At 49.6% G+C, this 18,362-nt stretch overlaps 1 protein-coding gene across 3 annotated transcripts in view; it reads left to right on the top strand.

The window, feature by feature from the left end:
- Positions 1-3,392: 3,392 nt before the first annotated feature.
- FOXN3 (forkhead box N3) overlaps positions 3,393-18,362 on the top strand; it is a 200,034-nt gene continuing 185,064 nt past the window's right edge. Inside the window, exon 1 of one of the 3 annotated variants that reach the window (XM_050710760.1) lies at positions 3,393-3,576. The gene's annotated coding sequence lies outside the window, so the exon portion shown is untranslated. The remainder of the gene's footprint in view (positions 3,577-18,362) is intronic. The other 2 variants (XM_050710759.1, XM_050710758.1) reach the window with 2 other exon arrangements.

Below are 18,362 nucleotides of genomic sequence, written 5' to 3'. Positions count from 1 at the left end.
TCCCTGGGAGGATGCGGGTGCCTGCGAAGGAAGACACGAAAAGCCCCGAGAATTTACAGAGAACCGTTTAAATGGAGGCGTTGGAGAATGAGAACCCAAAAGGGATTGAGAGAGCTCAGATCTGCAGATGGCTAATTCTGTAGATGTTGATAAGAGTGCAAGATAAAGTGGATGTGATATTTTTTTTTAACCAATATGCTTTATTTCAGTGGTTAAAAGGCTCTTCTGTTTTACCAGTGTTGTTTGGGTCATGCAGGAAGGATGAAGGTCTCTGTTCCCATGTACACCTGTGAGCTTGGAGAATGTACGAGGTACATGGGCTGGAGCTTGCTGTGAGCGTGCCACGACCATGTTATCCCATCTGTGGAAATGTAAAAACTCAAGGCCTGACATAAGCAGAGGGTAAGTCAGAAAGACCACTGACAGCCAGAGATACAGCAGTAACCATAACAACACCATCATCTTTCTTATAAGTCCTAGCACGTAATTCTGCTAATGACTTTTATTAAACATTTAAGCCTTAGCCTTCAAGTGATTCATATTTGTTACAAAAAACCATCCCATTAGCACAAAGTACAAGCTGAAACAAAGTTAATGAGCCCTAATACTTGCAGGATAATTCAAAGTTTAAGGGTGATATTAACAAAAATAAAATAAGGAAGAGCAGAAGAAATCCAGTTTCATTGTCCACCAGAGAACCTGAGTCTTATCCTTTCAGTTCCTAAAACCAAGTCTATTGCTCAAGTGACTCTTACGCTGTTATTAAAGTTGTACGAGAACACACAGATGTGCATAATTAAGTATCCCTTTGTGGCCATAAACGGTCTGCCTGGCTGTCCATGGGGAATGCGAGTGGGACTTGATTCATAAGCATGAAAGAGAGGATGCCATTACCGTAATCCCCCCGTATTTCACCGCATTGTCCGGGGCTTGGGCCCACGCGGTGGAGTGGTCGGGCACAAAGGCCTACCAACGGGGGCCAGCTGTGTGCTCTGTGCATCTGAGAAGCAATAGGGAAATGACCTGGAGCTGCATACGTGAGTATTTGTCCTATGAAAATCTTTAGTGGAACTCAAGTCAGGCAGCCAAACAACTGAGGCACTACAAAAAGTCATTACGTGTGTCTGAAAATGCAGTATATTTTTAATTGTCTCCTTGTTTTGCAGTCAGATACTAATGGCAAATGGGTAGATGGAATAAAAGTCACTGACATCTTCCTACCCTTGAAAACAAATGATGTGGCTAAAACACTGCCGTTTTTATCTTTGTTTCCAAGTGAAGAGACTGAACACACTCCAGAAACAAAAAGGGTAAGCAGCACAGCTATAACATGCCATATTGGAAGTGACGAGTGAGCATTTGTATGGTGACCAATTTCCTCCCGCAGTTACGTTCATTTTAATGTGGCTCCCATTAAGCACGATACCTGGTCTCTGCGCTCCCCAGCCAGCCCGGTCTCGGCAAACAACTTTGGAAGTGCAAAAAGGGAATGGGAAAGGATGTGCTGCAACGGAGCTGAGGGCTGGGCAAGCACGGGCCTACCGTGCTCATCTCCTGCAACAGCTCCTCGTATTGCTCCTTGGTAAATAACCGCCTGGTGCTACAACACCATGGAGATGTTCCCAAGAGGGGTCCCTGTGGCAAAGCACCCCTACACCAGAATGGTTTTCTTGGGGTGGGAGAGGAGACCCCGGTGCTCTGGGTGCCAGAGGCCAGGAATAACCCAGCAGCTGCCAGCTGGGGAGCCCGGGTTTGCAGGCTCTCCAGGAGAACAAGGCTTAATGAAAAACGCGAAGGAGAATTAGATGAAATGGGCTGACTTGGACATGGGAAAACGTTCTGCAACATAAATCATAAATTCTCCCCCGTTTGGAGAGAGGTAAGAATTTCATCTTCATTAATTTCATCTGGCAGATACAGATAACAAAGCAGCCCTCTGTATGGGAGAGTGATCATCGCTAAGGCTGATGCAAAGAGACAAGATGCATTTGGAGACAGGAAAAATACTTTGCTGAGAAAGTTTCCACTATTAATATTTTTCCCTTGCAAATGTGGGTCTTCTAAAACACTCTTTTCTTTAGGAAGGATCCAAATGAAGAGGAGGTGGGAAGGAGAGTTACAAAGCACCTAAGAAAGCCTCAAATATCTGAGTGGGAGGAAGGAAGAAGAAATGAAAGAATAATGAAGCTTGCATCACTGGGAGCAAACAGAGGAAGGGAAATGCACATACTTGTGGCTAAATTCTGCAGGAACTTAGGCTGAGGTTTAAAGCTGCTGCGGTTAGCACAGATACAGGCACAGAGCAATTCAGACGACCTGATCAAAGGACAAAGAAACGCTGCTGCTGCTTTCATTAGGAAAATTACCTGGCTTGGAGTTAATGGGTATGTACAGGAAAAAGTGCTTTCTTTATAGCATTGACACGGAGTAGACCTGTGAAGGGTAATCAGCACCTGCAGTGTCTACAATGACTGTGATTTGGGGATTCCTTGAGTGGGGCCAGGACTTTGCCATTCACGGAGACTCCCGTTGGCATTCGCGGGATTTCCAGATGTGGCGATACTGCAAACAGATAATTACACTTTCACAAGCAATTTGCAGACGCCTTGTTATTGACGTGGTGCCCAGGGCCCCCTGCATTAGCCGTGCTGACAGCTGAGCCAAAATGCTCGGCTCCCACCTCTCGGGGTGTTTTCATTAAGACTACACCGGGTGTTTCTACACGGTGAGCACCGCCAGCAGCTGCCACGCTGACAGCCGCCTACCTGGGCGAGGAGCGAAGCCTGGAAAAACAAACCTGTGAACTTTGCCTGGGGGCTCCCAGGGCTGTGTATGCCCCATGGGACAAACCCAGCCTGTCCGCACAGTGAGGAGTGAGTTTCGGGGAAGCAGCCGAGGTCACGGCCTTCTGTGCAGACACCGGGGCACCAGGGACACAACTGGGACCCCCAGAGGCGGGGGTGCAGAGAAGCACACTGTGGGGGGGTGGTTTTTGTGATTTTCACGAGCAAAAGGGCCGGGCTGCTCCTTTCAACATCCACCCTGAGAGCCAGAAAAATGGGCAGAGGAGCCGTCTTTCTGTTCCCCTCCACCCGCATAACCGTATATTATACAAACACACACAAAAAAAATCCACTTTTTTTTTTTTTTTTTCCAAATCTTATCACCAAGAATTCACGAGTTACAACTTTCCGCATCCTTCTGACCTCCAAAGGTCGCCCTGGGCCTTCTCCGCCTCCCTCCAGCCCGGCACCGACCCCGGGCCCCCGTCGCTCCACGGCGGGCAGGGAGGCGGTGGCGGGGCCGGGCCGGGGCGGCACCGGGGCGGTGTCAGGGCGGTACCGGGGCGGTGCCGGGGCGGTGCCGGTGCCGGGGCGGGCCCGGGGCCCGGCGGGCGGCCGGAGGGGGCGGCGCGGGCTGCGGCTGCCTCCCGCCGGGGGCGCGGAGCGGGGCGGCCGCGGGGAGCTCCCACCGCACCGCACCGCACCCACCCCACCCCACCCCACCCCACCCCACCTCACCTCACCTCACCCACCCACCCACCGCACCCAGCCGGCGAGGGAGCGAGGCGAGGAGGTAACGGCGCAGGCGATCCGCGCGGTCCCGGGCGCTGCGTGGCGCTGCCCCGGCCAAACTTTTGGGGCCGCTCTGCCCCGGCCCGGCCCCGCGGGGTCCCCCCCTCAGCGCCCCCCGGGGCTCCCGGCGCGGCCCCGCGGCCGGACAAGGGCACCGCCGGCGGGGCTGCCCCGGGCGCGCTGCCGGGAGGGCGCTCTCGCATCTTCCGGCCGCTTCGCTCCGCTCGCGGTCCGCCGGGGCCGGCTCCCAGCTCGGCGGCACGGGGCGGCGCTGCGCCCGGGGGCGGCGGCGGGGCAAGGGGGATCTGGGCTCCTGCTCCTCGAGCCGGGGGTGGGGGGCGGGGTCGTGGTGTTCCCCAGGCTGAATATTGCACAAAAATGGGCAAACCGTGGAAATGAGTTTGTTTGGTACCAGTATATGTATGTGTGTGTACGTCCGTAACACGCAAAAATGGGGAAACCGTGGAAATGAGTTTGTTTGGTACTAAAATATGTATGTGTGTGTATATATCCATAACACACAACACCGAGCAAAAAACCATGAAAATGAGTTTGTTTGGTACCTATATATATGTGTGTATATATCCATAACACACACAAAAATGAGCAAACCATGAAAATGAGTTTGTTTGAAACCAAATGTATATATATATATATATCCATAACACATGAAAATGATCAAACCATGAAAATGAGTTTGTTTGATACCAAATATATATATATATATATCAATAACACACAAAACCAAGCAAACCGTGAAAATGAGTTTGTGCGCGGTACTAAAATGTATTTATACACGTATATCGAACGGTGAGATGAGTCCGTGCACTATTAAATTCTGCCCGTCCGTCCCCCCGGGCAGGGTGTGGGTGCAGCAGACGGGTGGCAGGAGCCCCGCTGTGCCCAGTGCCCTGCGGAGGCCAGCGCCCAGTGGCCTCAGTGAGGGCATGAGGCCACCCGGCCGTGGGGCAGCTCTCGGGTAGGAGAGGGACTGTCCCAGGAGTGCAACATCTATAAACACTTTTCTGATTGGTTTAAAAATTTAGACACAGGAAGCGGATGGTATCTAATAACAGACAAGTGGAGACACTGTTGTCATGGAAACTGAGAAGACTTCCCCCCCCCCGACTCCGTTTATTTAAAAAAAAAAAAAGTCTGCATATCATCAGAAATGCCTGCAGAACGTGTTGGCTTCTGGTGCCTTTCCCACAGCATCTGTTGAAACCTGAGAACGTGCCTGTCAAACCAAGGTCACTCGCAGTAAAAACTGCGCCGCCTCCACGGCTCCTCTCCTCTCCTCTCCTCTCCTCTCCTCTCCTCTCCTCTCCTCTCCTCTCCTCTCCTCTCCTCTCCTGCCGGCCGTCCCGGGCTCCCACCGGAGGACGAGCGCAGGCTGGGGAGGCAGCGAGGTGCTGGCCTCCCTCGGCTGGCCTCCGTCCTGTGGTGCCTCTTGGGATTTGGGAGGGACGGCCGGGGCTGGTGGGGTCTGCCTTTGTTCCTCCTCGGTACAAAACCATACTCGAGCAAAGTGGTGTGAACTTGAGCGTTGAGGCCTCGACCCCGGCCTCACCTGGGGAAAAAACGGGAGGCAAATGGCTGTGGGAAGCGCTGTGCGATGGTTTTTAATAAAAGTCACCGCTTGGTTGTAGAGTGCTGTTTGGGGATGAAACCAGAGAGAGGAGAACAAAATGTACTTCATTACTGATGAATGCAACGTGAGAAAACAGGGCTGAAGTTTTACTTTGCCGGACTAATGAAAGTTTGTTGGGTGTGAGAGGAGAGTGGTTTTGCTCTTAGAGCAGCAGAGAAGTGTTTGTCAGGGAACTCGCAAGAAGGGCTTTAATGCTTTTACTTATTTTCTTGGGTAGCAGATGTTGATCTTGGATGTTTTTGATGGAGAGACATCTTTGAGAACTGAGCTGATTTGAAACTGAACCCTGCATTTGCTTGAAGCATTTCATTTTCTTGCCCTCTTTAATCATAGTTTTGCAGCGACCAAGCCGAGAGAGGCACTGAGCACATCACCGCTGTGCCGGTCGCTGCTTGGGAACCTTCAGGGACCACTGCCACCTTCGGCATCCCTTGGCTTACATGCTCTGCTCTTTGGTTGTTGCTTCTTGAGAGCTCCAGCTGTGGCTGTTCAGGCCGGACGGCGTGGGGCTGAGCCCCCAGTTGCAGGCAAGGGGCTCAGCACCCTCCCCTTGCACCACGCCGTGGGCACGCGGTGCCGGCGGTCGTGCATTGACTCTTGTCACGCTTGCCTCTCATCATCCAGGTGCTGCCTCCAGTTGTTTTGGAGTGCAAGTGGAGAAAGTTTGGCTTCAGAGCGAAAGTGTGCTTGCTTCTAGAAAAGAATTTCCTGTTGTCGGGAGCACCCTTATCTGCAGGAAGGTTCGCCGGCAGGAAGCGTGTCGGTTACTTGTTTTTACAAAGCGAAGGAAACGGACTGGATTAGGTACTTTCTAGATTTACCCTTCGTGGTCCTCGGTGTCTCGGCTGCCGTGTTTGTCTCTGGCGGTTTTGGTTTGTAAAAGTTTTGTGATGCCAGCTGGTCCCGAGTGAGATGCAAGAAGTAAAATTCTTGCGTTGTCCTGCCTCTTTTTTCTGCTGTTGTTTAACACAAACAAACCGAACAAACCCAGAGGCTCTCTGGGCCACGTTTTCAAATCTATGCAATTTGCACCTTATGCCTTTTGAGCCTAATTAATGATTTGAATATTCAGTGTGGATACTCAACAGATGTTTTTTTCCCCTTAAAAAGAAAGATCAGAAGTACACGCTATTTTACTAGTAGGAGCAGTCCTTACGCTTCCAAACTGCTTTTCATGCTGGATCATAAATCACCTTACCGAAGTCCATTTCTTTGACGTCCGCAGAAATTCAGTAAGCGTAGGAAACCGAAAGGTAGCGTTTCACATGGGCAGCCCAAAGTTATGGGGCAGGGCTGGCAGTCAAATTAATTGCCCCTGGATTAGCTGCTGCTAATGGATTAAAACTATGAAAATCAGCTGCCTTTCACAAGTGTGCTGAGGCTGGTGTGCCCGTACGGAACGCGTGGATTTGGGGCTGGGGGTGGGAATTTCGACGGTGACCCCAGAAATGCCAGTCCATGCTGGTCCCATCCAACTTGGTGTGGCTCTCGAGACGGGACGTGGCTGTGGGTGAAGGTCCAGGCGAGAGGCAGGGGCTGCGGTTTGGTTCATTGTGTTCCTACAGGCGGGGAGATTCAGGGCAATAAACAGTATTTCTCCGCTGTCAGCTCACAACAGAGTATTTATGGCATTAGGCTGAACTTTCGTAGAGGGTTTTGAGGGGGGAAGCATGGAACAGTTGCATAAACTTGTAAGAGACTGCCTGGCTCGCTTGACGTAGTGATTTTGGCATAGGGAATGTCCTGGAATTAGGAGTCGTTGCTGGCAGAAGAGGCAGCCAGGGCTGAGGGCTCTCCAAAAGCCGAAACTGGGCTGGAATGGGACCGTCCTGGCCGATACTGGAATTTGCCAGTTCGTGACTTGAGACGTAACGCGGCGCAGCACGGCTTTGGCCGCAGTTCTGAAATATGTCTGATGAAACCGCGCTTGGCTTGTTACCTGCTCTCGCAGCCAAGCCAAAGTCAAACTGCAGCAGAAATCATAATAAAAAAGGAATCCAACAAAACAGCGTTTTGTTTAAATGTAAAAATTATGGCTGTGTTTTTTTCAGAAGTGATCAGCTGATTCTGGGAAACCAGCGTGGAGCTCTGGAAGGAGAGACAGTGTTCAGAGAGTGGCTCTTCTGTGGGCCTTGGAAGTCCTCCTCCGCTTACGGTGCCAGAAGTCCAGCTGTCAGGATCCAGGGCAGCTCAGACCCTCCCTCCCTTCACTTCAGGTGCCTTTGTCAGTGTTGAGACTTCTGCTTCGGGCTGAAGTTAGCTGTCTAGCCTGAGGTTGGCACCTTGGCTTCCTGGGCAGCCCATGAAGGAGCAAGGCTGCCTGTGGGTGGGCATAAAGTGATGGGATAGCCCCACTCTGGAGGGGCCTGCTGATGGGTATGGGAGATGGATAAAGCTAGCTGAGGCTTTTAGGTGGGTAAAGTCATGTTGGTCTGCCCTGGTGTTAGCCCAGCTGCTGCTGAATGCTTGCTTGCTGACGGTCAGGTTTTTCCCACCTCTGTGTCCTGCTGTGGTGGGGACACCATAGTGCTCAGGGATGGTCCCTAATAGGGTTGCTGCTCTCTTGTATCTATTTTTTATTTTTTTCCTGAGCAAAAGGCTTGCTTTTTATGATCAGGTAGTGGGAACAGTCCCCTGGGCTTCAGCCGGGATGCTCCACGAGCAGCAGTAGGCTGGTAAGCCCTGGCAAGCGTGTTAGGGACAGATGATGGCTGGGTCTTTCTTTGGGACCTATTTGTACCTCATGTGTTTTGTAAATAAGAGGCAACAACAGCTTTTTTTCCTTCCCACCATCCCTAAATTATCTCACAAAGTGTCTGATGTGTGTTTTGCCGTGTGGGCCCTGGGATTCCCCATGGTGGGAATGCATCTGGTGCGGCGTGGCCTCCCTGCCTCCTCAACACGGGTGATGTGTTGTACCACAAAGGGCTAAATGGGTGGAAAGCACACCTGTAGCACTTTGGGTTAATTGGTGAAAAGGAATATTTACAAGCTGCATTCTTCTCATCCTTTACTGGTATGGTACTTTGGTTCATCTCGGGGAGGACCGGAGGTGGTGGTGCTTTTGGCCTTCAGTGTTTCTCTACAGCAACCTCCTTCAGCCTGACTTTGACGAGTGCAGCTGTGCACTGCCTGGGCTGCTCTGGACAAGGTCGCTTTCCCGGCGTCTTCCCTGTGCCAGCACCTCTGCCTCTATCACGCTGAACAGCCTCTCAGGGCTTGCTCTCGTTTCCTCTCATATTATACGCAGCCACTGCTAATCAAAGGAGGAGGCCGGTCTCCATAGCCCTCTTGAGATTTTACAACAATCGTGATTTGTTTTATTCTGTCTGTCGTTCCTGAGAGGAGTTTGGCCCAGATGTGGGAGAAAGCATCGTCCTGTGCTCTTTCAGACCTCTCCCTAAAACTCACGTATTCCCTGATCTCTGCAGGAACTGGACAGGCTGGGGGTGAAACTTCTGCCCCTTGCTCTGGATGGTATTTTGTCACTTGTTCCTGTTACCTCGCTGCCTGTAGTTGGGCAGCCTCTTTGCTAGAGCCGGGCTTTCCGACCACAGCTCTGCACTTCTGGTCAGGTTTCTCCCTTGGGCTTGGTAGAGATGAAGCCCTTTCCCGGACGAAGCCAGTGCTCAGCACAGCGGGCACGTGCTGGTGCCCAGGCCTGAGCCTTCCCACAGAGCCTGCACGGCGCCGCTCCCTGTGGTGGGATCCTCAAGTCAGCCGTGTGGTGGCTGCCCGGGCTCACTCTGAGCAGGAGCAGAGGTGTGAGAGGGGTCACTGAAGATGGGAGAGAGCTGAAATTTAACCCAGAACTGGGTTAAATCTCACTGTACCCCCAAATCCATCTTGTTTTGATCTGGGTCTTACAGTAGATCATTTGCAGCAGCTGCCAATAAATATGCTAATTTTAACAGCAGATTTTCTAAACCTTTTTGTTGTTGTTGTTGGAGGTAGAGAAAGGGATCCAAATGTTTTGATCCTGTTTTTATCATTATCTTCACTGGGTTTTTCTCGCTCTGCACTTTGCTGAGAGGAACAAAATTTTAATAATTCACTAATACACTTTCACTTCATTAACATTTCATCATTCTGGCATTGTGCATGGGGTGAACTCTCTTGTATTCTCATTAAGGCCCTGATCTTGCCTCCGTAGTCTCACATCCCTCCAGGTGTATAAAAGCCCAAACATAGGTACTGTTCTGACTTTTGGAAAGTTTGTTTGTTTGTTTTCTTAATAGATATTAAATTAAACAAAGTATGCAGGTTTTTTGTTTGTTTGTTTGGTTGGTTCCCCACAAAATGGAGGCCTATGTACAAAGATAGTGATGTTTAGGTGGAGCTGCTGGGTGCCAAGCCTCCAGCCATTGCAGAACTCACCGGTGTGGTCTGGGGAATGTAAAAACATTGGGCCTTGCTGTGGTATCGTCCACATTGTTTGATACAGCGTCGTGTTTGGTTTAAGTGAGATTTATAATGTTCGTGAAAATTCTGGGTACCTTCACTGGGATAGCGCAGTGTTTAGTGATGAGAGGACGCAAATAACTCTTTACACATCTCATAATCACAAACGGGTGCTGAAATATGTCAGTTTGCAGGTGCATGCCTGTGTTGTGTTAGACAGTTGCTTTTTAATCGTGCCCAAATCTGAAATTGGCTCTTGAGCTCTGTGGCAACATTCCTCCCACCCCCTTTCTTTTTCTTCCTTTGGCATAAAATAAACCTCTGAATCAGTGCCTCATTTATTACTGCCGATTAAATACTGTTAGCACACCAGTGTGCCAGGGGAGGTTTGGATTGGAAATCAGGAGGAATTTCTTCATGGAGAGGCTGGTCAAGCATTGGAACGGGCTGTCCAGGGAGGTGGTGGAGTCCCCATCTCTGGAGGTATTCAAGAAATGTGTGGACGTGGCACTAAGGGATATGGTTTAGTGATGGTGTTTGGTAGGTCAGCTGAATGGCTGGACGATGATCTTGATGGTCTTTTTCAACCCAGGTGATTCTGTGATTCTAAATTATGGCAGGCGTATTCAGAAGGCAGGAGAAGCTCAGCATAGCAGGAGGCCGGGCAGTGCGTAGGTACGAGAGGCTCGAGAGTGGCAAGAAAACTTCTGAGTCGTGGGTGGTGGAGAGCGAAGGGCTGTCTAGGAGCTTCAGGAGGCTGCGTGTGTCAAAGAGTGCAGCTGTTGGGGGACCAGAGGACGAGAGAGCACAGTTGTAAACACAGGAGGTGCTGAGGGGCCTGGCTGAGGGTTTTCATTTGTCCAACGGTATATTTACTTATAGAAGCAGCAGGGCAGAAACCCATCTCTTATAAATTGGTACGATGCTGTGGAGGTGAGTGAGATTCCTCGGATTTACAGCCGCCGAAGGTCTGTGCAGAGGTGTCACAAGAAGAGGAAGGATGTGAAGCAGGGGGAGCTGGAATACCTTGTAGGCCTGAGCAACAGCAAGGGGGGAGTTGGTTCAGGCCGTGAAGGGAGGCAGGCTGGCAGCAGGTCCAGTGCTGCTATATCGGGTCTGATCTGACGGTGAGACGCCCAGCCAGGAGCTGTCAGCAGGGCAGGCTGAGAGATGGGCTTGGCTGGAGCCGAGTCAGCAACAGAAAGCACCTTTCTCATTGGCACAGCAGTGGCTGGTGTGGGTGTGAGCAACATCACCCACAGGGTGAGGAGAGGGGAAAAGTACGGCCAAGGCTGCAGCAGGAGCCAGGGGAGAGGATGCGGAGGTGCAGAGGAGCAGCAAGATCAGGATGAGGAGGGCCAGAGAATGGTATCTGACAGAGCCAAGGCAGGGCAAAAAGCCAGCCTGGGTGGAGGAACAGAACAAACTTACAAACTGCATGTGGAGCTGAGAAGAGAATGACCCCAACTTCTTTAGAGGCATGAGCCGTGAACAATCTCCACTACAGTTAGTAAACTTTGAAAAGCTGAGCTGTAAATAAACTGCATTATAACTGCTGCATCTATTTTTTTTTCCTGTCTCCTGCTGTTGCAATGTAGTGTGCCACTTGCCGAGGAGGGTGGCAGTGGCTGCGTGGCACGCTCGAGGTCTCGTAGGCCTTGGGACTCCTCTGTGTCACCTTCTTGAGGGAACCATGATCTGCTTGTGGTGGTTTTGTGACTGAAAATGGTTTCACCGCATCTCTGTATTGTCCACCTTCAGCTTGCTTTTGAGTCTGAGCTTTCCTTCATCTAATTTAGTGCTCTGGAATTCACCTTGTTCTTTGCAGAGAGCTTTCTGGCTCTCTGTGCTGGGCCACCCCATCTTTTGTGTAATTTGAGTGCATGAACTGTGAGATGGCTTTTGGGGGCCTAACTCTGCTTGCACTTTCCCAAATGAGATCATCTTCTGAATATATTTTGCCATGGAGTAACTGTCCTCAAGGAGGAGGAAAATGCAAAGTGGAAAGATGAGATTTGTAGAAATTAGGCATGTGTGCTACGTTTGTCACCCTTCTTCACAAACAGGTCTCTGCAGGCATGAGAGCAGCCCGTTTGCAGCCGGTCCTGGAGCACGCTGTAGGGACCTGAAATAGCAGGAAAGACAAGAAAAATATAAGAACAGCGTGAAAAGTGCAGTGCATTTAAAAGTCCTTTCACTTACTTTTTTGGCATCTTTTTTTGGTACCTCGGAAACAGCCTGGGTCGGAAAGTCAGTCTCTACCAAAATACACGGATTTATTTATTTCCTAGTTACATCAAAAGTATGCCTTGTTGTAGTTGCATTTCCTGACTCCCAAACGTTGTCTTGGTCCCCCAGGCTGAGGCTGCCTGCTAAAATGAGAAAGATAACCTTGCTTGCTGGTGGGGTGCTTTCCTGGGGCTTCTCCTGGTTGCCCCAGCACAGTGCTGCCTGCACAGGTCGCAGGATTTGGGGTACGGAGTTGGTTGTGGTGGTGCACGTACAGCCGCAGAGCTAGTGTGGAGCCAAGGGGCTCCTGCCTGCCCCTGGTCCTGTGCAGCCTCCCTGATGAATGAGAAAAGGGCCAAATACGGTCGTATAGGCCTTGAACCCCTCATCAGGGGTTTCAGTGTAGTACTGTCAGTGTAGGCTTTTTTATTTTTTTTCACAGCAAGACAGTATTATCTTCCATCGAGGGGCTCCGTGACAAGGCCATTACTATGCTGGTGATAATAGTATCGCTGTTTCCCACTTGCCCAGTTCCACGGGAGCATTACATCCCAAGCCGGTGGACTCTGCCTGCTCCCTGCGCTGGTTGTGCTCAGCGTGTGCCAGCCAGCCTGCCTTCTTGCTTTTTTAGCATGAATTCCTTTCCACCCAAATGAGGATGCCTGTTCACAGTGTGATGTGGGCAGCTCAGGACTCATTTTGAAATCTGGAGCTTTTTTTATCCCCCCTAACCCTCATAGTAATTTTAATTCTGAAATTGTTTACTGTCATGCTTTCTACTGTTAGTCAGGGGGTAAGAGCTGGGACCGCAGAACAGCAGAGATCCCAATCCTGGGCATAGTGGGGAAAAAAATGTTCTTCCTTATCCTAAAAACCAGAAGCCTGAATAACGTATTTGGAGCAAAAATTCCTCCAGTACAGAAGTCCCCACACCAATATAATTATTTACCTTGCTTTAATGTTTCATGCACTTTAAGTTCCCGTTGCCTGCTAGTAACATATGAACATGGGGGAGATTTGGAGGGTACGCACGGGATTATTGGCGTTTCTTCAGCAGCTGCTACTAGCCTGCCTACGTTCAGCAGATTTTATGCTGTCAAAAACAGTTACAGCACATGAATGAATGGGCAGGAAACCACATGAATATTGATTAATATAGACAGAAACTGGCCTCCCACCTCTTGCTCAGACAAAACAGCAATGACAAAAAAGGCAGCAGGAGTCAGCCCATGGCATGTTTTATTTCAAAAGTAGAATTTTGTTTTGTGGAGACTCCCTGGGAATCAAGCTTTTCTGTCCAAACCCAAGGAAAAGGAGCTTCATCCGGGTGCCAAAAGGCGGTCTGCCACATCTGTGAGCAAGGAAGTGGCTTGACTTCTACAGGTGTTGAAGCCAGCAGTGTGGCACTTTGAAAAACCTAGCCAGCCTTTCCTCTGGTGCCAGCATGGGCACAACTGCTGGCAAAAAATGAAGCTTGTCCCTTTCCATGCCAAAATCTCCTCTCTCTGCTTGTCTTAGATGATTTCAGTGAAAATGTTGCCTGAACAAATAGCTCAGCATCTGATCAAGGTAGATGGTTCGTGTTTACAGTCCGCTTTTGGGTATTTGTGGGAAGCTCCTGTGGGATGCAGTGGCGGTTGCATCTGATTTTGTGAATGCAGAATTTGGTGCTCTGTTGCTGTTACTGATACAGTGGTAATGGTTATTATTATACATTTTTTATTCCAGTGGTAGATAAACAGTGTTAATATTGTGCTCTTCCCCAGAGATCCTCTCAGAATCCTCTGAAGCGTGTCCTCCGTTGATACGTAAGGTGATTTATGCGAGCGTCCCTGTGGCCAGTGCAAGTGATGCACATACGGCTTTTTGGAGCCCCTAAACCCATGGGCTCATCTCCACATCTGATGACTACTGGGGTGAGTGAAGATGGGTTGTCAACACACCTCTCTCTTGTGGTGATTAACTCTGATGTCTAATGACTCAACCCAGGTCGCAGCCTTTCCCCCAGGCATTATATTCACCGGTCTCTCAGCCACCTTGCTCTGTGGAATTGCAGGAAGGTAGTTATCCTTACGTTCGAATTTAGCAATTAAGGAGTAGACAGACACACAGACGTGGACAGCAGGATGACCGAAGGCCTTTGTAATAAATAATAAAGCTAACCCTCTTCCCCCCAAATGCTTTCATAGTAGCCTAAAGAACTGCTTCACCTGTGAGCTGCAGAAGGAAACATGGTTGGATTACAGAAGTGCATGCAATGAGTTGTAATACAATGCTTTAATTTTCACTGCCAATAAACACCCTTCATTGCTGAAGCAACTTTCTTTAAGACAGAAGCCCAAAAAGAGGTTCCTGTCCCTTTTCTATCTTGTTTAAAGTGATGCCGCTCTACTGAAGCCAGGGCCTAGAGAGCTGGGGAGAAGACCTCTTCTTTTTTTTCCTAGAAAGCTTGAATGCAACATTATTTTATTTCTGCACGTTAAAGTTAATAACACAGCAAGTGTATTTTGAAGTATTTCTAGGATCTCTATATGTTAAATAACTGCAGGCAGACTTTATAGTCACTCTATAGGGCCTCATGATCTATCATTTTGAGCTACCTTCTATCTATTACGTTTTATCTGCCTGCAAAATCCATTTCTAATTCTGGCCATATCTCCTTTGCGATCACTTGCCAGAAATCTATTCCCAGGTTTCTCCTTATTTTAGTGAAATATCTCTGCTTCAGCACCTTTCCCAAGGTGGCTGATCTAATCACGGCACTATCAGTTATCGCTTCTCATTTCCTTTGCTAGCTCTGTCAAATGCAATGCACAGCCTAACAAAGTGACATTCAAATACTCCCAGTGACCAAAGCCATTTCCCTCTCTTTCACTCTGCACAACTGGAATTATGTGTGGCTTCTTCAGCACACACCCTTCGCTCCAGGAATGTGGCTTGTGAGGAACTTTGCAAAGTGCAATGTGAGAAGGCATTGAGCAGACAGAATAGCTCCCTGTGTCTGCCACAGGTTGTATTGATCGTCTGGGTGGTGGATCCCATGCCCATGACTGCTTTTTCCAGGTAGAGGAGAGCAGTGCTTCATTCCTGATGAGAGAGCCCTGCCATCAGAGGAATAAAATGTCGCCTTGCTGTTCCTAATCTCCATTTTTTGTGCCTCTATACATTTGTTTCTCTTTTAAATGTGATTATTGCCGTATGCAGAGGTCAGTGTACACTGAGCAGGGTGCTTGTGTTTCTTTGGGAAAGAGTCACGTATGAGGTGGGATCCTCTGTTAGGATTAAAAGTAATTTCTGTGGATGCAGCTCCAGCAATAGCATCTCTTTTTCTGTCTCTCTTATTTTGGGTGACAAACCTCTTAGCTTTATCTTAGATTGCTATCACAAACTAATATGTGTGTTAATAAGTGTGTGGCTGACTACTCCTCTGCTCTGGAAGATGAAGTTACCCACCTGCATCCTCAGAGTGCCTTCTGCTCTGTGCTGTCATGAGCAGGGCTTGCTGCAACCCCATTCCTCCATGGCTTTCAGCTAGGGCTGAACCCAAAATCTTGCTTTTTGTAAGGAAGTGGGGTCCAGCTCTGGCCAAGCTGCCTGCAGCCCCATCCAGGCTCTGGCGAGGCATGCCTGGGCTGGGAGCTGACCACGAGCAGCACGGCAGGACCTGGATTTCTTCAAAAGCACACAGCCTGTTTAATTTTTTTTTGTTTCTTCCCACTGCGTGGATCAAATAAACCTGTCTTATAGTCTGCAGCACATCAACGCACATATTTCCCCTGTAGCTTGTTACAGGTTGCAGAATTGAGTTCATGCAGAAGGTGAGGGGGAAAATTACAAAAATGGGTTTTAAGCTGACAAAAAGAACCAGTCCAATTTGTTGCCACTGGCCCCAGGTACAACAAAACCCAGGTGCTCTGCGTTTGGGTCCTTTGGCAGGTATTTCGATATTTCAGCCCCTGTCCCCCCTGTCACGTAGCTCTGCCCCAGGGGGACTGCAGGGCCGGCTTCTGGGTGTCCTAAAGTGGTTGCTTCCAGTACAGCCACGTGGCGAGGACAGGGTCTAATGGCTAGAAAAGCTGTTCGTCGCTGTGTGTTTTTTTTTTCTTTTTTTTCCTAGCTATTTCCTCACCGTAGGAAGGTAGAGAAATCTGTGATAAAATAATAATTAAATGCTGACAGTACTAAATTTCCACCCAGTGTGAGTTGGCAGCAGTTGCAAACCAAAACATTAGGTCATTAAAGAAAAAAAAAACTGATTAAATACTTCTGTATGCTTTTCTGATTAGCTATTCTTAGAAAGAACATGTGGCTATAATAGAAGGGTGTACTTGACAGCAGCAATTGCTTTTTTAGGGAAAGGTAAAATTCTCCAGGTTTAACGCGTATATATATGTGTTTTCTTGCTGATCTCAATGGGCATTTACATCTCACTAATAATCCATTTTTAAAAAGCACCATGTAATCTCCCCACCAACAAATACGTGAAATACTCTCAATATTATATTTCTGGAGAGAAAAGTTATCAGTGACTACAATGCTCAGGGGTGATTGTGGTCTCTTTTTCCTAGTCTCTGGCTGGACAGAGCTGACTTTGAGCTTCAGAGCCCCGCAGCCTTGGTGAACTTTGCTGTGGCACTGGTGGTGTTGAAGCACTGCAAGGCTCAGGGCTGGGCTGTGCTGCATATAAATGGTATAACATGGTAAAAATGGTCAGAAGGTGCATTTGTAGGTTAATCTTTTCACAGTCCTCTAGTGTATTTTGGCTCCAGTGTGTTCCATAATACTGTTTCAGGGGCTGATACCTATAGATCATGTACATCCTCTGCTCCTTCTGGATCCTCTATAAGGGATGCTGCAGGACCCAGCAAGCAGGGAGGATCCGGGGATGGTGGCATTGCAGGAGAGCTGTGGTTGCTGCTGGCCCTGCAGGAAGCTCAGGAGCAGGGGCAAGGAGCAGGCCAGGGGCATTTTGAGTTATAATTTGGGGAGAGGAAGCCCCAAGGCAGTGGATAACCGCACCAGCAGCCTGGCTGGTGTCAGCTGGGTGTCAGCCTGGGATGCCAGGCGTCCCCTCTGCAAGTGCCAGGAGTGCCTCTGAAGCCTGCCCAAGCTCTGTGACCCAAACACACTTCCCAAGCATGTCCCCAGCATTGGAGATGTCCCTATCGGTGTGGCTCCTGCTGCCATCGTATCAGAGCAGCTTGTGGGCCGTCATGTGCTTATCTCCTGTCATGCCTGCAGCACCACAGTGTTGTCCTCCCTCCCTCCACCAGCTCCTTCCTTCCACCTGCATGTGAGAAACTGAGGAATGGAGAGAGGGGTTTTCTCAGCTACTGCCACTGTTGTGTTTGAAGGCGACATGCCTTCATGTGCCCTTGTATGCACCCAGAAGTTGCACATGAACAACATGAACAACATGGTCTTACAAGCATTACTTCTGTCCCCTGGAAGGTTCATCTGAAGGTGTTTGAAGGAGGATCAGCATCATGTGGTTACAAATTTACTCAGCACTTCTATTAGACTCTTCTAAGGGCAACTGGAATATTTGCCTTTCCCTTGGGAGCTGTGTAAGGTACTTTTTTTTTTTTTCTTCACAGAAAGCAATTTCTCAGGAAGTCATTCCAGTTTAATCTCCATATTATCTGTTTGTTTGTTTGTTTGTTTTTCCCCCAGGGTAAAGCAGCTGAATAATCAGCTAACCCTAATTCAGGCAGGGCTGAGGACTACGTATGGGCACATACGTAGGGATCCAGACTGGAAGAATGCTGTTGCTTTAGGCTGCAGTTTTGTTCGTATAGCCTGAGTGTGGTGGTTTCTTTGGAGGTGAGTGCAGGTGCTCTGGGAGCCTGGCCACTGCATGGGGTGACCTGAGCCCCCTGGAGACACCTCTGATTTGGAAAGCTGAGCGAAAGGTGTGTTTCCACAGTTGACATAACAGTCAGCTTTTTGCAATTTCAATGCAGCATCCAAGAGCGAGAGGAGGGCCTTTATGTCTTTCTCTCCTGTACCGGGACGTTGCCAGCAAGGAAGGGTCTGGTGGAGGCCGGGGACCGCCTGTGTCCCAGCGCTGTGTGGACACAGAGGGACCTGCATTCACTTGGGCCTGGTGCCTCAGTCATGGTCCTGTGGGGCAGCCTGTGGGCAGTGACTGACTGAGGTGTCCCTCGGTGGGGAGTCGCCAGTGCCTCATGCGGGGACCCTTCCCCAGGTCCGGCCGGGGCCGGGGTAGGCTGCCGCTGAACGTGGCGATGTGAGGTGGGCCCGAGCGCCCGGCCCGCATGGCCCTGAGGGTTCACAGGGTCCTTGTAGTGCCAGCACCAGGCTGAGAGAAACTGTTTCCATCCCGATGTTTATGTGCTTGACCCTATAGAGCATGAGGTGGCCGAGCAGTTACAGGCCATTAATCCTCAATTGCTCTTGTCAGGTACTGTATTCATTAATCCAGGGCCAAGCAGAGGTTTAGCTGTCAGCACAGACATGACACCTGTTAGCAGTGTTTGCAGCCG

Source organism: Cygnus atratus, chromosome 5 (assembly GCF_013377495.2).
Source record: "Cygnus atratus isolate AKBS03 ecotype Queensland, Australia chromosome 5, CAtr_DNAZoo_HiC_assembly, whole genome shotgun sequence".
NCBI classification, from domain to species: Eukaryota; Metazoa; Chordata; class Aves; order Anseriformes; family Anatidae; genus Cygnus; species Cygnus atratus.
The sequence above is the reverse complement of the archived record's forward strand: the minus strand, read 5'-3'. Positions and strand labels throughout refer to the sequence as shown.